Raw genomic sequence first — 24989 nt, 5'->3', positions numbered from 1 at the left:
TTATTGCTTTAAATTATTTCTATACAAGATCTCTAAAATTTTCATGTAGTTGTGATCTATTTGACTTTTATCTCTTTTTTTGTTTACGAGATGATAGGAAAATGAAAACTCAAGTTTTGATTTAAGAAAAATGTATACATCTAAGGTGGAAATGCACAATGCAAAAATGTAGAGAGAGATAATTCCAAAAAGTGTTTGTAATTTTTTGGGATTGTAAACTTTTTTTACTTTTTATATATGAGGTTCTGCAATCGTCTGGAAAAGGGGGAGGCAGGGGATTTTTAACTTAGTATTGACTCCCTATCCATAAGTCATTCCTTACAAAATATAGCCCGTTATGGGTGATAAACCCCTCTACAATCATCTATGATAGTTAGGTCTGCTTTTAAAATGGGCAATATAATGGCTTGTTCCACTCGGGTAAATATCCCACCACACCTTCACTTGAGAATTTAATGTTATTCTCTTTAAAAGGTTTGGATCCATAGGTCATTTGCATCTTTAACATGTTTCAAGCATGCATATCCATTTTATAATACATTTTTAGAAAAATCTCTTTCTTATAAAATTCCGAGCTATTTGGGTTGAAGTAGTGGAATTTCCCAAACTTGGATAACAAAACTATTATGTTCATTTGTTGTCTATGAATAAATTTTCTTTACTTACATATTTTTATTGCTTTAAATTCTTTCCATACATAAACCCTAATATTTTCATTTTCTTGTGATTTTTTTGCCTTTTATCTCTTTTTTTGTTTACGAGATGAAGGGAAAGTGAAAACACAATTTTTGATTTAAGAAGAAAGTATACATAAAAAAAGGAAATGCACAATGCACAAATGTAGAGAGAGATAATTCCAAATAGTGTCTATAATTTTTAGGGATTGTAAACTCTTTTTAGTTTTTATATTCCTGATTTTGCAATCGTTGGGAAAAAGTGGAGGGGATTTTTAATAGTGTTGACTCCCAATCTATAAGTCATTCCTTACAAAAATATTGCCCGTTACGCATAAATCACTTTACAATCATCTATCATCGTGAGGTCAGCTTTTCGTAAATGGGCAAATAATTGCTTGTTTGACTCGGGTAAATATTCCATCGCACTTACACTTGAGAATTTAATGTTATTCTCTTTATAAGTTTTGGATTCATAGGTCATTTGCATCTTTAATATGTTTAAAGCATGCCTATCCATTTTTTAAAACATGTGTAGAAAAATCTATTTCTTATAAAATTCTGAGCTATTAGTGTTGAATTAGTGGAATTTCCCAAACTTGGATAACAAAACTTTTATGTTCATTTGTGGTGTGAGAGTAATTTTACTTTACTTACATTTGCTTATTGCTTTAAATTATTTCCATACATTAACCCTAAAAGTTTCTTTTTGTTGTGATCTATTTGCCTTTAGTCTCTCTTTTTGTTTACGAGATGAAGGGAAAGTGAAAACTCAAGTTTTGATTTAAGAAAAAAGTATACATATAAAATGGAAATGCACAATGAAAAAATGTAGAGAGAGATAATTCCAAAAAGTTTCTGTAATTTTTAGGGATTGTAAACTCTTTTTAGTTTTTATATATCAGGTTCTGCAAACGTCGGGAAAAGTGGGAGGCAGGGGATTTTTAACTTAGTGTTGACTCCCAATCCATAAGTCTTTCCTAATAAAAATATTGCCCGTTATGCATGATAAATCACTTTACAATCATCTATGATCGTAGGATCAACTTTTTGTAAATCGGCAAAATAATGGCTGTTTTTACTCGTGTAAATATCCCACCGCACGTTCACTTTAGAATTTAATTTTTTTTCTCTCTAAAAGGTTTGGATCCGTAGGTCATTTGCATCTTTAAGATGTTTCAAGAATGCATATCCATTTTTTAAAATATGTGTAGAAAATTCTCTTTCTAATAAAAATCCGAGCTATTAAAGTTGAACTAGTGGAATTTCCAAAACTTGGATAACAAAACTTTTGTGTTCATTTGTGGTGAGTGAATAAATTTTCTTTACATAAATTTTTTTTATTGCTTTAAATTATTTCCATACATAAACTCTAAAATATTCATTTTGTTGTGATCTATTTGACTTTTATTTCTTTTTTTGTTTACAAGATGAAGGGAAAGTGAAAACTAGAGTTTTGATTTAAGAAAATAGTTTTCATCTAAAATGGAAATGCACAATGCACAAATGTAGACAGCGATAGTTCCAAACAGTGTCTGTAATTTTAAGGGATTGTAAACTCTTTTTAGTTTTTATATATCAGGTTCTGATATTGTCGGGAAAAGGGGGAGGAGGGGGATTTTTAACTGAGTGTTGACTCCATATCCATAAGTCATTCCTTATAAAAATATAGCCAGTTACGCATGATAAATCACTTTACAATCATCTATGATCGTTAGGTTAGCTTTTATTAAATGGAAAAAATAATTACTTGTTTGACTGGGGAAAATATCCCAACACACGTTCACTTGAGAATTTAATGTTATTCTCTTTAAAAGGTTTGGATACATAGGTCATTTGCATCTTTAACATGTTTCAAGCATGCCTATCCATTTTTTAAAACATGTGTAGAAAAATATCTTTATTATAAAATTCTGAGCTATTAGGGTTGAACTAGTGGAATTTCCCAAACTTGGATAACAAAACTTTTGTGTTCATTTGTGGTGTTTGAATAATTATTCTTTACTTACATTAGTTTATTGCTTTAAATTATTTCTATACATCAACCCTAAAATTTTCATTTTGTTGTGATCTATTTGCCTTTTTCACTTTTTTTGTTTACAAGATGAAGGGAAGGTGAAAACTCAAGTTTTGACTTAAGAAAAAAGTATACATCTAAAATAGAAATGCACAATGCACAAATATAGAGCGAGATAATTCCAAAAAGTGTCTGTAATTTTTAGGGATTGTAAAATATTTTTTGTTTTTATATATAAGGTTTTGAAATCGTCGTTTAAAGGGGGAGGCGGCAGATTTTTCACGGAGTGTTGACTCCCAATCCACAAGTCATTCCTTAAAAAAACTATAGCCCGTTACACTTGATAAATCACTTTACAATCATCAATGATCGTTAGGTCAGCTTTTTGTAGATGGGCAAAATAATGGCTTGTTTGACACGGGTAAATATCCCAACGCATGTTCACTTGAGAATTTAATGTTACTCTCTTTAAAAGGTTTGGATCCATAGGTCATTTGCATCACTCACTTGTTTCAAGAATGCCTATCCATTTTTGAAAACATGTGTCGAAAAATCTTTTTCTTAGAAAACTCCTAGCTATTAAGGTTGAACTAGTGGAATTTTCCAAACTTGGATATCAAAATTTTTGTGTTCATTTGAGTTTTGTGAATAAATTTTATTTACTTACATTTGTTTTTTTCTTTAAATTCGTTCCATACATTAACCCTAAAATTTTCATTTTGTTGTGATCTATTTGCCTTTTATCTCTTTTTTTGTTTACGAGATGCTGGGAAAGTGAAAACTCATGTTTTGATTTAAGAAAAAAGTATAGATCTAAAATGGAAATACACAATGCACAAATGTAGAGAGAGATATTTCCTTAAAGTGTCTGTAATTTTTAAGGATTGTAAACTCTTTTTAGTTTTTATATATCGGGTCCTGCAATCGTCTGGAAAAGGGGGAGGCGGGGGATTTTTAACTAAGTGTTGACTCCCTATTCATTAGTCATTCCTTAAAAAAAAATAGTCTGTTATGCATGATAAATCACTTTACAATCAACTATTATCGTTAGGTCAGATTTTTGTAAATGGGAAAAATAATGGCTTGATTGACTCGGGTAAATATCCCAATGCACGCTTACTTGAGAATTTAATGTTATTCACTTTAAAAGGTTTGGATCCATAGGTCATTTGCATCATTAACATGTTTCAAGCATGCCTATCCATTTTTTAAAACAAGTGTAGAAAAATCTCTTTATTATAAAATTCCGAGCTAATAGGGTTGAACTAGTGGAATTTCCCAAACTTGGATAAAAAAACTTTTGTGTTCATTTATGGTGTGTGACTAATTTTCCTTTAGTTACATTTGTTTATTGCATTAAATTCTTTCCATACATAAACCCTTAAATTCTTTTTTTTTTTTTGTTTATGAGTGAAGGGAAAGTGAAAACTCAAGTTTTGATTTAAGAAAAAGGTACACATCTAAAATGGAAATGCAAAATGCACAAAAGTAGAGAGAGATAATTCCAAAAAGTGTATGTAATTTTTAGGGATTGTAAACTCTCTTTAGTTTTTATATATCAGGTTTTGCAATCGTCTTTTAAAGGGGGAGACGGGGTATTTTTAAAGGAGTGTTGACTCCCAATCCATAAGTCATTCCTTACAAAAAATATAGCCCGTTACACATGATAAATCACTTTACTATCATCTATGATCGTTAGGTCAGTTTTTTGTAAATGGGCAAAATAATGGCCCTTTTGACTCGGGTAAATATCCCAATGCACGTTCACTTGAGAATTTAATGTTATTCTCTTTAAAAGATTTGGATCCATAGGTCATTTGCATGTCTCACATGTTTCAAGAATGCCTATCTATTTTTTAAAACATGTGTAGAAAAAACTCTTTCTAATAAAATTATGAGCTATTAGGGTTGAACTAGTGGAATTTCCAAAACTTGGATAACAAAACTTTTGTGTCAATTTGTGGTGTGTGAATAAATTTTATTTACTTACATTGGTTTATTGTTTTAAATTCTTTCCATTCATAAACTTTAAAATTTTCATTTTGTTGGGATCTATTTGCCTTTTGTCTCTTTTTTTGTTTACGAGATGAAGGGAAAGTGAAAACTCAAGTTATTATTAAAGAAAAAAGTATAGATCTAAAATGGAAATGCACAATGCACAAATGTAGAGAGAGATATTCTAAAAAGTGTCTATAATTTTCAGGGATTGTAAACTCTTTTTAGTTTTTATAAATCAGGTTCTACAATCGTCGGGAAAAGGGGAGGCGGGGGATTTTTAACTGAGTGTTGACTCCCAGATCATAAGTCTTTCCTTACAAAAATATAGCCCGTTACGCATGATAAATCACTTTATAATCATCTATGATCATTAGGTCAACTTTTTGTAAATGGTCAAAATAATGGCTTGTAAACATGACGTGTCTCTAGCAGACTCTGACAGTGGAATACAGATACCAAAAGCACTATTGCTATGATATCAACGAAACAAAGTCTCTTATAGACTTGCACACATAGTGGAAGAGAACCTAGGGATGAGGGCAGCGGACCTAGAATCCTAGGGATTTCTACTTACGCACTGGTTACAGGCAGCAGAAAATGATGATGACTCACACAATACTATTCCTACAGTCACATTTCGACAGTCCTATCATTTCACTATCATATCACTCTCTTGCTTCCTACCACATGTCACTGCTCTGTACTCGTTTGTGTCTATTTCATAGCTATCTAGTAGGCCCAACATGACTTCTGCTGCTACTTAGAATTTCTTCGAGGTTTGACCTTATTCCTGTCGGCTTACCACACGTGGGCAATTTCGTCGATGCGGGACTCATGGTCTCCAGAGGGCCCCAAGCCGTTCCTATTAACCGTTGAGGCTCCATGGCTGCTTCAGCAGGGTAGAGCATAGCTCCATTTTGTTTTCTACCTCGAAGCGTAGCCGAATAATTCCAAGTCTCTAGCTTCTGTCCTATTTGGCACTATTTCGATACTATTTCTTTTTTACGAGTGAACAGTAAACATGAATAGTAATCATAAATAGTAACCATGAATAGTAATCACGAATAGTAACCATGAATAGTAAAAATGAACAGTAACTTTAGAACAGTAAAAACAAACACTGTGGAGATCATATTTATAGATGCAGAATATGAACAGTAATAACAACTACTATGGAGATCATATTTATATATGCGGAACGTGAATTTGAATAGTAATAACAAATACTGTACGAATCACAATATTACAAACATACGAAAAACATAATAAACATTGTTCAAAAGAAAAAACAGACTAAATACATACCCTTAAAAAAGGGAAAAGAAAAAACTACTTAGCTACATAACTCCCGAAGTTACCGACCATGGCACCGGTCGGTTCCCTCTTTTCTACTCAGCCATTATGGCTGTTAAGCACATACCGTGCTTGAGGAACTTGCCGGAGAAAGATCGCCGAAAATCGCCGAAAATTGCCTTCTCTTCGGATGCTAATGCTTCTTCAAGTTTCGAGTTGGTCCAAGTTCGAATGTAGAGGCTCAATTTTCGACTGTCTCAACCTCTAGAGGAGCGTCGAATTTATAGCTGAAGATCTTTCATGTCTTCCACTTTTACCCTTGATTGAAAGGTGTGTGTTTAAAGACAAAGGGTAACTTTTGTCTTTTTGGCGTGTCATTTTTTCCCTTGCATTATTACCTTTCGGCACCGAAAGCAGGGGTAGAAATGTCTTTTCTGTGTGTGACATCATGATGATGACGTGCAGGAATCTTTTTATCTTTCATTGTTGACTTGGTGTATCTGTCATTGATGACATTTGTAGCTGCCTTTGCTTACTTTGATTTCGTCGTGGGCCTTAACGGCTACTGACTAGTCTGCTAACGTGGTTGCTGAATGCTCATTCGGACAACTGCCTTTCTGTGCACAACCTACAGGTGTGCTCCTTCGAAAAAGTCTTCTGGGCCATCTGGCAGAAGCTTTCCTTTGTTGTTTTGCTGAAGGGGATATTTTCTCCGAGGAGTTTCTTCAGCGTAGCTTCGAGACTGGTTTGGATGGATGCCGGAGTCTCTTTATAGCTTGTCGAGACGATTGTCAGTGGGATGGAGGTCTTGTAGACAAAGCTTCTCTTTTTTCTGAATCAGCTGTTGTATGAGCTGTATCAGGTTCTTGAGCCTGCGGATACGCCTGGTTGGCCAGACTGCTTCTGGGCAAGGCTTGGCTTTTGGAAAATGTCTGGGATCATATTCCATATTTACGTCACCTTCTTTAATGCCTTCAAGTGTCACGACAGAAATGCTCGGAAACATCTTTGTGTTAGTAACAGTTTCAGCAATACAAGAAACGAAATGAAGTCGAATTCCTTTACTCTTTGTTATGGAGATGAAACTTTTGCAAGCCTCCATAATTTCCTTTGGCATTTTCTCCAACACTGATAAGTTGGAGTGAAGTACCATCTATTTTATGAATCCATATGCATAAAGCATGGATGCATATTTTGTGTCTATTTCATGACTCAGCTTCACTTGATTCCAACTGTTGCTGGGCTGAGTGGTGAAGAAGGGAGTATTCATCCCTTGTCCAATTTGGTCATTCCATCTCTGGAATTGAACAGTATGATCGGATTCGATCTTTGAACGAACGTTGTCCACCTTTTGAGGGCGTAGCGAGGGTTCCTCAGACATAATGTCCGAAAGTTTTAAAGGTTTAAATTTCTTTAAAAACTCAAACTCATTAAAACTAGTTTTATCTGGTTTATTAAGGCTTTTCAACCTTGTAAACTCAGACGGGGTAACCAATTTTGTCTTGAATGATTTCTCATTACTAGACAAGTCCGTTTCCATTAGGGATGGATCCGTTAAGACTTCCTTTTCAGCTCGAGACTGACAGGTAGAAGTCCTTGATTCTGATTTCTACGAAATCGTTAAGGTTTCCTTTCCAGCTCTAGACTGGCAGGTAGAAATCCCTAATTCCCTATCTTTAGAGAAGATTGGGTAGTGATTTCCTTCTAATGCCTGGCATGACCGGTAGAAATCCCAGGTCGACCTGTGTTGATCAAAACACTAAAGTCATCCGTCTGTTGATTAGTTGACGTTGTGGCTTCCTTTTCTCGCAATGGAGATCTGGTAGAAGTCTCGGAGGAGCTTGGCATTTCATGCCATTGAGTGAATTCTTTTAACTCTTCGGTTAATTCTTTAACCTTGAGTTGTAAGACTTCTCTACTTAACCCGTAACGGGCACAATTCTCATGTATGTCTCCTTGTTCTGAGAGAACTAAAAGACTATCGAATAGTAACTGTAGGGTTGAGAGCAATACCGTGAGTGTGGCAATTGTTGCTGCTAGGTCCATCAGGGTGCTACTGAGGGGATCCATTTTACCTGTCTGAACACAAGAAAGAAAATTCTTCGAGTGGTAAGAGTATTAGGTTAATTATAAAGTTCTCTATAAATGTAGGATGCAGTAGCAGAGAAAGTTTATGACAATAGTGGGATATAAATCACCACGCTGGCTGCCATTTGTATATCGGGAAGGCAAAAGCATAACCGAATATAAGGCAAAGGTTGTGCCTGAAGAGTCACTCATATTTTCTGAGTTTTCTGAGGAGGAAGACTCAATTTCTAGATGAAGCTCATAGACTTCATCTTCTGACTGGATGTCATCATAATGAATGATGTCCAATCCATTTTCTTCGGCCAGTAACATGTAAGTACTGTATCACCGTTGTTTTTTTTCATTGGGACAATCTTTTGCAAAATGTCTTTCTTTCTAGCATATCCAGCATTTGCATTTGCTTGGGGTTTTCCCCTTTGAGCAGTATGCATTTGACCCTTTACTGGATGTGATAGGGCCAGAATTTGTTCTTTTCTTAAAGTATCTCTTTTTAGGAGTATACCTGGTTGTAGAACTTTTTTGTATCCTAAATTTTTTCTGTTGAAATTTCTTAGGATATTTTCGTTGCTTATGGGAGGTGGTTTTACAACCATAAGCTCCTACATTTTTGTTCTGGTTTGAACAACATAATGTTTGTTTATTTGCCTTACTACTGTTCTTTTGTAGTTTTTGGGCTTCACAAAGATTTGCCAACATGTCTTGTACAAATCGATCTCTTCTTCTTAAAGTATCAATATTTAGGAAATTATCCATGGTTAAAGTACCATGTTCTGGATTGTTTTGCCAATATTTTTTAATATAGTCTTTTTCAGCTACATGTGCAAATGGTTCTGGCAATTTTGCATAAAAGATAGACAGATAAGGTTTTTGGTCTTCTTTTTGCAGTTTATAGAAGTAACTTGCAAACTCACAGTAATACTTCTCATAAAAATAAATGTTACAGATTTTTAACTTGTTTAATTTCTGAAGAGTTTCTAAACGTTTTCTTTGTTTAGTACTCTCATTGTAGGCTTCTAGGGTTGGATGTATTCCTAGAAATTCCTTTGATATCTTAGCCACTAATCCTTTCAAGATATTGGCTATTGATATTGAGGTATTAGCTCGTTTTTGGTCTTCGGGAAGGTTGTCCCACCAATGAACTACATTACCCTGTAAAGCATGGGTAAAGAAATTAAATGTTGATTCTTGGTTCCAAGATTCATGCATATTTGCAGCATCGCTCATGCTTATTTCCCAATCTTTAAGGATCTTTTCTCCATCCTTGGGGCAATCCAAGTTGAGGTAAAATCCAAAAGGGTTTATGCTATCTATGGTTTGGTGTCCCTTAGTAGCATTTGGGGGATCGACATTTGTGTATTTTGTCGAATACCTTTGTCCTCCCAGGGATATTTTGGAGTGAGAGAAACTTTCTCGTTCTTGCGGGTGAACCGCAGTATGGTTTCGGAAGTTATCTTGAAAGCTATCTTCCATGTGGGTGTCTCGTACCCTTGAAGTTTCTGCTTCAAAATGGTCGCTACCACGAAGCATTCGAAATCTTTTACCAAGATCATCTGCCTTTTTGTCTTTAGCAGAGTAGTCTATTTTCTTGGTATTTTCTTCTGCAACTTCATCAGATTCCCAGGCTTCTGGTTCACTGTCGTGTTGCTCTTGTTTTTTATTAGAGGAAGGTTTTTCCTCTTGAACATAATAAATCGGTTGGCTACCGAAGGTATTATATTCTGCGTAAACTTCATCATCGGTGGAGGATGATGCTTTTGAAGCGATCCTAAAAGCAGGTGGTGCTGGATACTTTTTTCTTCTAGGTGCTATGCAAGGTGTTGCAAGGTATACTAGGTTTTTAAGCCAACCGGTGATGTCAGGAAGGCCTAATGGTAACGGAGTTTCCATATCTATTAAATAGAAAAACTCTGTCATAGAGCTAATTCTTGAAGCTTCCATTGAACCTTTTTTATCAGATACTGTGGTAGAATTTCTCTACGGGTTAATCTCCACCATTCATTCAGATATGCTTGATAAGCTATATCGGTTTCATTTACTGGTGTGAGAGTTTCTCTAGCTTGCCAATTTTGGGCTTGCATTGATCGTACCAGACGAAGTTGATCTAGTAGTCTTGCTCTACAGATCATTTTACAAAGCTAAAAGGTTTAGCTTTTTCTTGATCTTGTATCTAAGGTTGTAGATGCGATCAAAATATCTTTCCCAAAAATAGTAATACCATACCATTGCTGGGATTGTATTATCTTCTGGCAGAAGCGTATTTCTTTGGAGTAAAGAGAGGTCAAGGCTTTCTCTTTTTAATTTTAAACGATCTAAAAGTTTCTTTTTATAGATTATTCTGGTGTCCAAGGTGTAAAAGGTGTTTTATACCTTGATGGACCTGGAGAACCTAGATGTTCTTTTAATGCTAAGACTTCTGTCAAAAGTTCTTGCATTTTATCTTTGTTTAGATTATCTAAACTTCGTTTAAGTTCCGTTAACTCTTTGAAGAAAACAGGACTATTTCCATGGTCAATCTTTTCTAGAATATTTTCTAGGATGTTTTGACACTTTATTATTTCTCTATGTTTACGTTCATCATAGAGGAAATCTATTTTCTGTTGGAGGTTTTCAACAGTTTTTTCTAACCTATTAAGGGTGTTACCATAAGCCTCTATGGTTTGATTGGAATTGATGATGATGTCACTATTTCCTATAGGTGGACCTAAGGCTTTGTATGGGTTATGTGCCATCATCTATGTGAAGAGGAACATAAGCATTGGGCCTTGGATTTCCTATTCCTTCAAAACGGGAACTGTTTCAGGTTCTACTGGTTGAGGTAGAGGGTCTGTCATGTTCAATGGAAAAGCTGGATCTAGTGTTTGTGATCACTAGTTTTCCTTCTATCTCCTTTATGGTTTTTCGAGAGAGGGGAAGGTATCTGGGTGCCAAAGGTTGGACTACCCATTCTGTTGGCCATGTTAACTCTCTAGGGTCGAGTTCTTCTATGGTCAAGTTTTCAGAATAACCAATGTTTTTGGCTAATTCTGTGAGTTTCTTTGAATCTTTAACAGGAACTTTTCCAGTGTTGATTCCTCGGGCTACTATGCATACAAGTATGCGCATAACTCTTCTTCCTAGTTGAATTCCATTTTTCGACCAATTGTCAGTATAGATTTTTAGGGACAAGGTGTCCTAGATGTGCTTGTCTTCTAAATCTATTTGTAGATTGGGCCATGTTGTAAAGGATACTGGACCTAATCCTAAGTTTGCTCTAACTCCTCCGAGTAGGGCTTTTTCAAAATTATTCTTCACAGAGTTATCTACTATAGCAACTATGAAGGGTTAATTCTGATTGATTCGTATTAAGGGGTCTAATCCTATACGAACTAGTCCATAATGGACATATTTGAATCTTTTTAGCTTAGCTAAGTCAGATTCACTTAATAATCTGTAGCAGAAAGTACCTGAGTCGGTATCCTGTATTCCTACAGATAGTTCCTTCTGGAAGATGAAAGATTTCTTTTGGAATTCAATCCAATCTTTGTTGTAGACTTCAGTTATCCGAGGGATACTTATTGTCCACTTTTGTCCATCCTGCATAACATTAGGATGTTCATCGTATTCTCCCTATGTTTCATGATGTATATGAACACTGTTTTGGAGAGAAGTACATTCTATTCCTATTTGTTCAGACATTTAGGGGGGGTTAGTGCACATGACTCAGGACATGATATTCAAGCACATTACGCAGTTCATGTCCTGATGTCGTTAGTGGACGCCAAAATTCATGTCATGTACATGAATATACATGAACCAAGAGTTCATGTGTAAAGAGTAACGGGCGGAAAGTGCTTTCCGCCCGATTTTGAGAATCATCCACTTGATTCTCTCGCGCGGGCTCTCTCTGGCTCGACCGTCTCTGTTTTTTTTTTCATTTCGATCGTTTCATTCCCGCACACAGCGACTCTCGTTCCCGCAGCCTCTGTCGTCTCCGTGAAGCCCGAGCTCTCTGCTCGTTCTCTCGTCTCCGCCGTCTCTCTCCGGTCTCCCTCTCTCCGGTCTCCCTCTCTACTACCTCCGTCTCTTGCTGCGAGCGTCCTTCCGACATCCTTCCCCCTCTCTCGCTCGTTCTCCCTCTGAACCTCTCGCTCGTTTCTCCCTCTCGCTCGTTTCTCCCTCTCTCTTATCCCTCTCGGCCTCCCGCTCTGTCTCTTCTCCCTCTTTTCCCCCTTGCGGCATCTCACGCCCTTCTCCCTCTCGCTCATATCTTTTCCCCCAAAATTCCCTCCGATTTCCTGCGATTTCCCCTAATTCAGTTTTGGTTTTCTTCGATTTCTAAATTTCCACTTCGATTCAGCATCGATTTTCCCAGTTCGGCTTTGATTTCAGTCGTCGGCTTCGATTTTCCCCAAATTTCAGAAGGTATGACTAAACCCTAATTATTTTTTCTGATTAAATGAGTGTTGTATTTGATTTAATTTTAGTTCCAGTGTCTAATTTGGGGTTATTTGTACATAATTGTGGGATTTAGTGTTACGGATTAGGGTCTAAAATTTTTCTTAGGGTTAGGGTTTAGTGTTTTTAGGGTTTGGTGCTTTGTATTTAGGGGTTAAGTTTTTAGGGTTAAGGATTTATGGTATTGTTAGGGTTTAGGTTCTGGAATTAGGGTTTAGGTTTTTTTTTCAATTTTTTTCAGCTAAGGTTTAATGGGTGATAGGGTTTAGGGTTTAGGGTTTGGGGCTTTTAGGGTTGTTAAGATCTAGGGTTTTTTGTTTAACTTCTGGAATTAGGGTTTGGGGTATAGGGTTTAGGAGGTTTTGGAGTTATGGGGTCTAGGGTTGGGCTTTAGTAGGTTTGGGAGGTATGGGGTCTAGGGTTAGGGTTTAGGAGGTTTTGGAGGTATGGGGTTAGGGTTTAGGAGGTTTTGGAGCTATGGGTCTAGGGTTAGGGTTTAGGAGGTTTTGGAGCTATGGGGTCTAGGGTTAGGGTTTAGGAGGTTTTGGAGCTATGGGGTCTAGGGTTAGGGTTTAGGGTCTAGGGTTTTTAAGGTTCTCAATTACGGTTTACGGTGTTTAGTCCAATTCAAACAAGGTTGAGTCGCCTACACGGGCGTCCATTAGCCAACGAAACCCGACCCCCATCACTGACGAGGTACAGTTCGTAGTGACTGTGAAGTCATATGGGGCTCTACCAGGGGTGTTCGGTGAATTTGGACTTGATGTGTGTGTGTGTGTTTGCATTGTTTTGCATCTCAAGTGGAAATAGTTGATTAGTTTTGGAATGTTTTAGAATGTTGTTTACAAATTTTGAAGTGCTATGGAATGTTTTTGCCATGTGGTGAGGAGATTCGGGTGTTATAAATATCCACCACATGGTATTTTCTTATTTATGGTTTTTGTTTCGTGACGGGTAATGGTAGTCTGATAAAGTTTTTTCCATGAGGACAATCTCGGATTTAGATTGAAAATGGCTGCAAGAAAACAACCAAGTGGTCGACCATATGACTTTTGGAGCTTTGAAGAAGACAACAAAATGCTCGATCTTTTAGTCGAGCAGGTATATATGGGGAACAAGTTGCCCAATGGTGTTTGGAAGCACGAGGTATATACGGAATGTGTCAGTAAGTTCAATGAAGACGCTGTCAATAAAAAAACTATTGAGCAACTTAAGAATCGAACAAGATCATGGAAGAAAACATACCAAACGGTAACGAGCTGTCTCAACACTAGTGGGTTCGGTTGGGATGCAACCACACAACGAGTTACTGCATGTCATTCTGTATGGCAAGACTACATTAAGGTCAGTAAATCATGATATATTGTAAAACAGTTTGTATTGTTTCGCATTACTAAGAATGATGTTTTATTCTTGTAGGAGCATAAAGAGGCTGAGAAGTATAGACAACAAGGTTGCCCCCTTTACGACAAATTGGCTATTGTAGTCGGAAACACAATAGCCGTAGGGAATGGTAGTACAACTCTATAGATCTATGTGATGAAATTATCCATGATGAGTCGGCTCCTATCCCGATGGATGAGCTCGACAATGTTGACATAGTTATGGGAACTCCACCGCAATTCAATAGTGGAAATGATTCGACAGCGGATCAATCTTGTGGAACTAAAGGGCCATCTTCACGTCGTCGTAGAAAGAGAAGCGAATTGCCCATTGAAGACAATAGACAATTAATTGATGTAGTTGGCAAGATAGCTGATGCTATGAAATCTGTTATGGAGTATAAGGAACGCGATGTCGAAGAACCTTGGGTCAATGCCCTCATGGAAATTCCGGACCTGTCAGAGGCACTGAAGTATGGCGCTCCTGAATGGATAAATACGCCAGGTAAGAGGACCCTGTTTTTAAAAATGACAGTGGCGGAGCGGGTTAGGTGGCTTAATTATTGTGCAAACAAGTAATTGTAATGCGTTTTAAGTACAATATCTTTTTTGAGAAGATTGTTATGTATTAAAGACGATGTTTGAATTATAACGTTGTTAGACTTATCAGTACGGTTAAAGTTTCTATTTTATATGTTTGTTGTCTTAATATATTATGTGGATAATATGGTGGATGAGTATTGATGTGAATATGATTATTGAGTTTGGATAAATAGGTTATGATTAAAGATTAGCTATTATTTTTGTTTATGACTATTTAGAAGTTTAAATTTGCAGATTCTCATGGATATTATGACAGAAGAAGATATGGATGTAATTATGATTGGATTGGCATGTATGATTGTCGTCATAGTAAAATACTATCTATGCCCTAGTAACAGAGGTGTACCACGTTCTTATGGGATGAATGGTCCGTTGTATTTGCAAAAGGCCTTAGATAAATCTCCTGTTAAATTTCGAAAAGTTTACAGGATGAATCAAACTGTATTTCACAAATTGGCAACAATACTTAATACCAGAGGGTTTTTATCAACGACAAAGACCATCTCAGTGGAAGAACAACTTGCCTATTTCCTCCTAACTGTTGGTCAACAACAAGCCTATAGTGTCATAGCAGAGATGTTTGATAGATCGAATTGGTCCATAAGTAAATATTTCAACAAGGTGTTGGATGCTATCCTCAAACTTCACTCTGATTATATCAAACAGCCTTCAGAACGCACACACTCGAGGATTTTAAACAATTCAATGTTTTATCCATACTTCAAGGTAACATCACTTGCCCTCTATTTAGATTACTATACAAATTTAGTCAATACTAATGGCCCCGCTTATATAATTAGGATTGTATTGGGGCTATTGATGGAACACATATCAAAGCAAACATCCCGCTTGAAGAACAACCAAGGTTCTGGAACAGAAAGGGTTATCTCTCACAAAATGTGATGGCAGCATGTACATTCGACATGCAATTCACTTATGTACTAGCTGGATGGGAGGGATCAGCAGCTGATTCTCGTGTACTGAAGGACGCATTGACTCGCCGAAATAGACTATTTGTACCTGAAGGTAAATAATATATTTTATGCAGTAATATTTTATCTATTTTATCTTTAATCATTTAATGTAGAAAATATTTGGTATTGTAGGTAAATATTATCTAGTCGATGCTGGTTATGCAAATGTACGAGGATTTTTGGCTCCATATCGAGGAACTCGATATCATTTGCAAGAATTTGGAGATAATATTCCTAAGAATGAAAAAGAATTATTCAATCGAAGACACTCGTCTTTGCGGAATACTATTGAGAGAACTTTTGGTGTTTTAAAAGCTCGATTTCAAATATTGAAAGGTGCTCCTCCATTTTCTTTTAAGGTGCAGACAAAAATTGTCGTTGCTTGTTGCATATTACACAATTATATACGTACAGAGGATTACAATGATATATTTAATTTGGAAGATGATGATTCGGATGATGAGTTTGGTGGAGGAGGTGATGGGGTTCAATTACGTGCAACGGACGATACAGACAGCGATGATAGCGATGGTCTTGTGGAAGAGGATACCCAAGTAACAAGCTTTCGGAGGCAGCGTGCATTAGAATCCACAAGAGCCGCACAATTTCGAGATGACATAGCGACTTGCATGTGGAATGATAACTGATGAGTGTATCTTTTATTGTATTTGAACATGTGTTGTTCTTATGTACTAAACTTGTAATTTGATGATTTTAATGCTAATCACGAACTGCTTAGTAATAAAGTTGTATATTTATTTATATATTATATTTATTAAATTTTATTACTATATTAAACTAGATATTTAAGCCTGATAAATAAAATATAATTACAATATGTATTTGATCAATTGATTAATTTTAATTTTTTGGAAATATATTATCAATTAATACTACGCATATTTCGTTTTTAATATAATAATTCTTTATTTACTCATTATATTTATTTTTTATTTATTGTATTATATTAGTGATTTAATAGTGGTAATATTACGTACAAATATATAGTTTATTAAAATTATGATTAAATCAATTTTTCCTCTTAAAACATTTATTTTTAGACTATATTATAATTAATCATGTACGTATTTCATTGCTTCACATAATTACTGTATTAATGCACAATAACATATCTAATTCAATTAATAAATATATTAATATATTTTAATTATACATTAAATAAGTTACTCGTGTAGTAATAATGATGGTTTTACCCAATTTAGGGTTCAACGATTATGTTGTAATTATAAGTGTACTGTACAGGGTTAGGGATTCTCTTATTTTTTATGTTTTTCTAATTGGGCACTATTCACTGGAAACTGTTTTCCTGTACATGAGGCGTCAACACTAACACAAATTCTTACCTGATCTTCATGTACATGACATGACATGATCTTCATGTTGGACATGACTTGATCTTCAAGAATCCAGTTTGGGGCACTAACCCCCCCTTAGGAATTTTAGATGAGTTGAGGTCACTTCTAATTTTTGGAACAGGAGTTCAAGCAATTGTTCCAATTGATACAAAGTGATGAAAGGAGTGATGTGTTGTATAACGAGTTCTCTCAATTCCTCATTTTGAGTTAAGGCGTAGATGTCTCGTATAAGACGATCTCTATCTGTTCCTTGATGAGTTTTTACAGAAGATATTTTGAAAATTACTTCTTGTAACTCCTTTTTACCTGGTTTGTTATTAACCATTCTTATTTTTGCTTCTCGGATAGGTTCTAAGATCCTAGAAGGATTTATTTCTTGATCCACATAGCTTTGTAGATCTGTAAGGAAATGTACTGTTTCTTCAGTATTTCTTGTTTTAAGTACCTCAAGATGGGCATTAATTCTTCTCTAGAGTTTCTGTACCTATTCATTAACGTTACTTTCTAGTCATAAGCATAGGAAAGCAACGCTTTCTGGGGTGTATTTTTCCCAGCATCTTTTCATAAAGAAGCTGTGATGCATATCACCAACTAAATCCATTATATTATTTAATATTGGATTATTCTTGTCATGCCATCCATGTGAATAGCCTATTATTGGACAAATATTTGTGTGTCCAGTTTTCAACACGGTGTCGTAAGAAGGACCGTTGAGTTCCTTCTGACCTACCAGTTGGGGTCTTTGGTACATTAGTACATTTGTTCCTTACAAATGTTATATGGGATGTGACCGGTATGGGTCATAGCTATTTGGGAGTATGTATACCTAAACAGAAAGAATCAAAGTTAAGCTTTGACTTCTTTGACACATACAAAACCAAGTCTTCTACTCGGCTCTGATACCATTTTGACACAACGAGTCTCTAGACTTTGACAGTGGAATACTAATACCAAAAGCACTATTGCTATGATATCAACGAAACAAAGTCTCTAATAGACTTGCACAAACAGTGGAAGAGAACCTAGGGATGAGCGTAGCGGAACTAGAATCCTAGGGATTTCTACTTACGCACTGGCTACAGGTAGCGGAAAACGACGATGACTCACACAATATTATTCCTACAGTCACATTTTGACAGTCCTATCATTTCACTATCATATCACTCTCCTGCTTCCCACCACATGTCACTGTTCTGTACTCGTTTGTGTCTATTTCATTGCTATCTAGTAGGCCCAACATGACTTCTGCTGCTACTTAGAATTTCTTCAGGGTTTGACCCTATTCCTGTTGGCTTACCACCACGTGGGCAATTCCGTCGATGCGGGACTCACGATCTCCAGAGGCCCCCAAGCCATTCCTATTAACCGTTGCAGCTCCATGGCTGCTTCAGCAGGGTAGAGCATAGCTCCGTTTCATTTTCTACCTCGAAGCGTAGCCTAATAATTCCAAGTCTCTAGCTTCTGTCCTATTTGGCACTATTTCGATACTATTTCTTTTTGACGAGTGAACAGTAAACATGAATAGTAACCATGAATAGTAAAAATAAACAGTAACTTTGGAATAGTAAAAACAAACATTGTAGAAATCATATATATAGATGCGGAATATGAACAGTAATAACAACAACTATATAGATCACATTTATATATGCGGAATATGAACAGTAATAACAACTACTGTACGAATCACAATATTACAAACATGCGGAAAATATAAAAACATTGTTCAAGATAAGATAAAATAAATACATACCCTTAAAAAAGTTTTTTCTTTTCCCTTTTTTAAGGGTATGTATTTAGTTATGTTTTTATCTTATTTTGAACAATGTTTTTATATTTCCGCATGTTTGTAATATTGTGATTCGTACAGTATTTGTTATGACTATTCATATCCCGCATCTATAAATATGATCTCCACAGTGTTTGCTTTTACTGTTCTAAAGTTACTGTTCATTTTTACTATTCATGGTTACTATTCATGATTACTATTCATGTTTACTGTTCACTCGTCAAAAAGAAATAGTATCGAAATAGTGCCAAATAGGACAGAAGCTAGAGACTTGGAATTATTCGGCTACGCTCCGAGGTAAAAAACGAAACGGAGCTATGCTCTACCCTGCTGAAGTAGCCATGGAGCCGCAACGGTTAATAGGAACGGCTTGGGGCCCTCTGGAGACAGTGAGTCCCGCATCGACGAAATTGCCCACGTGGTGGTAAGCCGGTAGGAATAGGGTCAAACCCCGAAGAAATTCTAAGTAGCAGCAGAAGTCATGTTGGGCCTACTAGATAGCTATGAAATAGACACAAACGAGTAAAGAGCAGTGACATGTGATAGGAAGCTGGAGAGTGATATGATAGTGAAATGATAGGACTGTTGAAATGTGACTGTAGGAATAGTATTGTGTGAGTCATCGTCGTTTTCCGCTGCCTGTAGCCAGTGCGTAAGTAGAAATCCCTAGGATTCTAGTTCTGCTACCCTCATCCCTAGGTTCTCTTCCACTGTGTGTGCAAGTCTATTAGAGACTTTGTTTCGTTGATATCATAGCAATAGTGCTTTTGGTATCAGTATTCCGCTGTCAGAATCTGCTAGAGACGCGTCATGTTTAAATACGCATGTTCACCTGAGAATTTAATGTTATTCTCTTTAAAAGGTTTGGATCCATAGGTCATTTGCATCTTTTTCATGTTTCAGGCATGCCTATCCATTTTTTAAAACATGTGGAGAAACATGTGTAGAAAAATCTCTTTCTTATAAAATTCCAAGCTATAAGGGTTGAGCTAGTGGAATTTCCCAAACTTGGATAACAAAACTTTTATGGTCTTTTGTGGTGTGTTAATAACGTTTCTTCACTTACATTTGTTTATTGCTTTAAATTCTTTCCATACATTAACCCTAAAATTTTTATTTTCTTGTGATCTATTTGCCTTTTATCTCTTTTTTTGTTTATGAGAAAAAGAGAAAGTGAAAACTCAAGTTTTGATTTAAGAAAAAAGTATATATCTAAAAATTAAATGCACAATGCGCAAATGTAAAGAGAGCTAATTCCAAAAAGTTTCAGTAATTTTTAGGGATTGTAAACTCTTTTTAGTTTTTATATATCAGGTTCCGCAATCGTTGGAAAAAGAGGGAGTCGAGGGATTTTCAACGGAGTGTTGACTCCCAATCCATAAGTCATTCCTTACAATAATATAGCCTGTTATGCATGATAAATCACTTGACAATCATCTATGATCGTTAAGTCAACTATTTGTAAATGGGAAAAATAATGGCTTGTTTCACTCGAGTAAATATCCCAATGCACGTTCACTTGAGAATTTAATGTTATTCTCTTTAAAAGGTTTGGATCCATAGGTCATTTGCATCTTTAACATGTTTGAAGCAGGCCTATTTATTTTTTAAAACATGTGTCGAAAAATCTCTTTCTTATAAAACTTCGAGCTATTAGGGTTGAACTAATGGAATTTCCCAAACTTGGATATCAAAAATTTTGTGCTCATTTGTGGTGTGTGAATAAATTTTCTTTACACACATTTTTTTATTGCTTTAAATTCTTTCCATTCATAAACTTTAAAATTTTCATTTTGTTGTGATCTATTTGCCCTTTATCTCTTTTTTTGTTTACGAGATGAAGGGAAACTGAAAACTCAAGTTTTGATTTAAGAAAAAAGTATACCTCTAAAATTGAAATGATGAATGCCAAAATGTAGAGAGAGATAATTCCAAAAAGTATCTGTAATTTTTATGGATTGTAAACTTTTTTTACTTTTTTTATATTAGGTTCTGCAATCATCAGGAAAAGGGGGAAGCAGGGGATTTTTAACGGAGTGTTGACTCCCAATCCATAAGTCATTCCTTCCAAAAATATAGCCCATTACGTATGATAAATCAATTTACAATCATCTATGATCATTAGGTTAGCTTTTTGTAAATGGGCAAAATATCGGCTTGTTTGACTAGGGTAAATAACCCAACGCACGTTCACTTGAGAATTTAATTTTATTCTTTTTAAAAGATTTGGGTCCATAGCTCATTTGCATCTTTAACATGTTTCAAGAATGCCTATCCATTTTTTACAACATGTGTAGAAATATCTGTTTCTTATAAAATTCTTAGCTATGAATGGTTGAACTAGTGGAATTTCAGAAACTTGGATAACAAAACTTGTGTTCATTTGTTGTCTATGAATAAATTTTCTTTACTTACATTTGTTTATTGCTTTAAATTCTTTCCATTAATAAACCTTAAAATTTTCATTTTTTGTGATCTATTTGTCTTTTATCTCTTTTTTATTTTACGAGATGAAGGGAAAGTGAAACTCAAGTTTTGATATAAGAAAAAAGTATACATCTAAAATGGAAATGAACAATCCACAAATGTAGATAGTGATAATTCCAAAAAGTGTCTGTAATTTTTAGGGATTGTAAACTCTCTTTTTAGTTTTTATATATGAGGTTCGGATCTCGTCGTGAAAAGGGGGAGGCGAGGGAGCTTTCACTGAGTGTTGACACCCAATCCATAAGTCATTCCTTAACAAAATATAGCCCACTACGCATGATAAATCACTTTACAATCATCAATGATCGTTTGGTCAGCTTTGTGTAAATGGTCAAAGAATGGTTTGTTTGACTCGGGTAAATATTCCATCGCATGTTCACTTGAGAATTTTATGTTATTCTCTTTAAAAGGTTAGGATCCATAGTTCATTTGCATCTTTAACATGTTCAAAGAATGCCTATCAATTTTTTAAAACATGTGTGGAAAAATCTCTTTCTTACAAAATGCTGAGCTATTAGGGTTAAACTAGTGAATTTCCCAAACTTGCATAACAAAACTTTTGTGTTCATTTGTGGTGTGTGAATTAAGTTTCTTTACCAACATTTGTTTATTGCCTAAAATTATTTCCATACATAAACCCTAAAATTTTCATTTTGTTGTGATCTACTTGCATTTTTTATCCTTTTTTGTTTTTGACATGAAGGGAAAGTGAAAACTCAAGTTTTGATTTTAAACAAAAGGCTAGAAATAAAATGGAAATGCACAATGCACAAATGTAGAGAGAGATAATTCCAAAAAGTGTCTGTAATTTTTATGGATTGTAAACTCTTTTTAGATTTTATATATCAGGTTCTGCAATCGTTGGGAAAAAGGGGATGCGGGGGATTTTTAACTGAGTGTTGACACCCAATCCATAAGTCATTCCTTAGAAAAATATAGCTCGTTACTCATGATAAATCACTTTACAATTATCTATGATCGTTAGGTCAGTTTTTTTGTAAATGGGCAAAATAATGGCTTGTTTGACCCGAGTAAATATCCCATCGCACGTTCAGTTGAGAATTTAATGTTATTCTCTTTAAAAGGTTTGGATCCATAGGTCATTTGCATCTATAACATGTTTCAAGCATGTATATCCATTTTTTAAAACATGTGTAGAAAAATCTCTTTCTTATAAAATTCCGAGCTATTATGGTAGAACTAGTGGAATTTCCCAAACTTGGATAACAAAACTTTTGTCTTCATTTGTGGTGTGTGAATAAATTTTCTTTACTTACATTTTTTTATTGCTTTAAATTTTGTCCATACATAAACTCTAAAATTTTCATTTTGTTGTGATCTATATGTTTTTTATCTCTTTTTTTTGTTTACAAGATGAAGGGAAAGTGAAAACATAACTTCAAACACAAGTAAAAAGTATACATCTAAAATGGAAATGTACAACGCACAAATGTAGAGAGTGATAATTCCAAAAAGTGTCTATAATTTAAGGCGATTGTAAACTCTTTTTAGTTTTTATATATCAGGTTCTGCAATCATTGGGAAAAAGAGGAGGAGGTGGATTCTTAATTGAGTGTTGACTCCCAATCCATAAGTCATTCCTTATAAAAATATAGCCCGTTACGCATGATAAATCTCTTTACAATCATCAATGGTCGTTTGGTCAGCTTTTTGTAAATGGGCAAATAATAGCATGTTTGACTCGGATAAATATCCCAACGCACATTCACTTGAGAATTTGATGTTATTCTCTTTAAAAGGTTTGGATCCATAGGTCATTTATATATTAAACATGTTTCAAGCATGTCTATCCATTTTTTAAAACATGTGTAGAAAAATCTCTTTCTTTTAAAATTCTGAGCTATTAGGGTTGAACTAGTGGAATTTGCCAAACTTTAATACAAAACTTTTGTGTTCATTTGTGGTGTATGAATAAATTTTCTTTACTTACATTTTTTATTGCTATAAATTCTTTCCATATATAAACCCTAAAATTTTCTTTTTGTGGTCATCTATTTGCCTTTTCTCTCTTTTTTTTTTTGGTTTACGAAATGAAGGGAAAGTGAAAACTCTAGTTTGGATTTAAGAAAAAAGTATACTTCTAAAATGGAAATGCACAATGCACAATGCACAATGCACAAATGTACAGAGAGATAATTTCAAAATGTGTCTATAATTTTTTTGGGGTTGAAACTCTTTTTAGTTTTTATATATTAGGTTTTGCAATCGTCAGGAAAAGGGGGAGGCAGGGGATTTTTAACTTACTGTTGACTCCCAATCCATAAGTCATTCCTTAGAAAAATATAGCCTGTTACGCATGATAAATCTCTTTACAATCATCTATGATCGTTAGGTCAACTTTTCGTAAATGGGCAAAATAACGGATTGTTTGACTCTGGTAAATATCCCAATGCACGTTCACTTGAGAATTTAATGGTATTCTCTTTAAAAGGTTTTGATCCATAGGTCATTTGCATCTTTAACAAGTTTCAAGCATGCCTATCCATTTTTTAAAACATGTGTAGAAAAACATCTTTCTTATAAAATTCTGAGCAATTAGGGTTGAACTAGTGGAATTTCCAAAACTTGGATAACAAAACTTTTGTGTCCATTTGTGGTGTGTGAATAAAGTTTCTTTACTTACATTTATTTATTGCTTTAAATTCTTTCCATACATAAACCCTAAATTTTTCATTTTCTTGTGATCTATTTGCCTTTTATCTCTTATTTTGTTTACGACATGAAGGGAATGTGAAACTCAAGATTTGATTTAAGAAAAAAGTATACATCTAAAAGGAAAATGAACAATGCCCAAATGTAAAGAGAGATAATTCCAAAAAGTGTCTGTAATTTTTAGGGATTATAAACTCTTTTTAGTTCTTATATATCAGGTTCTGATCTCATTGGGAAAAGGGGGATGCAGGGGAGCTTTCCCTGATTGTTGACACCCAATCAATAAGTCATTCCTTAGGAAAATATAGCCCGTTACACATGATAACTCACTTTACCATCATTTATGATGGTTACGTCAACTTTTTATAAATGGGCAAAATAATAGCCTGTTTGACTCGAGTAAATATCCCACAGCACGTTCACTTGAGAGTTTAATGTTATTCTCTTTAAAACGTTTGGATCCATAGGTCATTTGTATCTTTCCCATGCTTCAAGCATGCATATCCATTTTTTAAAACATGTGTAGAAAAATCTCTTTCAATTCCTAGAAATTCTTTTGATATCTTAGCCACTAATCCTTTCAAGATATTGGCTATCGATATTGAGGTATTAGCTCGTTTTTGGTCTTCGGGAAGGTTGTCCCACCAAAGAGCTACATTACCCTGTAAAGCATGGGTAAAGAAATTAAATGCTGATTCTTGGTTCCAAGATTCATGCATATTTGCAGCATTGCTCATGCTTCTTTCCCAATCTTTAAGGACTTTTTCTCCATCCTTGGGGCAATCCAAGTTGAGGTAAAATCCAAAAGGGTTTATGCTATCTATGGTTCGGTTTCCCTTAGTAGCATTTGAAGGATCGTCATTTGTGTATTTTGTCGAATACCTTTGTCCTCCCAAAGATATTTTGGAGTGGGAGAAACTTTCTCGTTCTTGCGGATGAACCGCAGTATGGTTTCAGAAGTTATCTTGAAAGCTATCTTCCATGTGGGTATCTCGTACCCTTGAAGTTTCTGCTTCAAAATGGTCACTACCAAGAAGCATTCGAAACCTTTTACCAAGATCATCTGCCTTTTTGACTTTAGCAGAGTAGTCTGTTTTCTTGGTATTTTCTTCTGCAACTTCATCAGATTCCCAGGCTTCTGGTTCACTGTCATGTTGCTCTTGTTGTTTACTAGAAGAAGGTTTTTCTTCTTGAACATAAT

Source organism: Aristolochia californica, unplaced genomic scaffold, assembly GCF_029961685.1.
Source record: "Aristolochia californica isolate CCGP_79_NKW_82.1479 unplaced genomic scaffold, dmAriCali1.0.hap1 SCAF_1, whole genome shotgun sequence".
Classification (NCBI taxonomy): domain Eukaryota; kingdom Viridiplantae; phylum Streptophyta; class Magnoliopsida; order Piperales; family Aristolochiaceae; genus Aristolochia; species Aristolochia californica.
Note: the sequence above shows the minus strand (reverse complement) of the source record.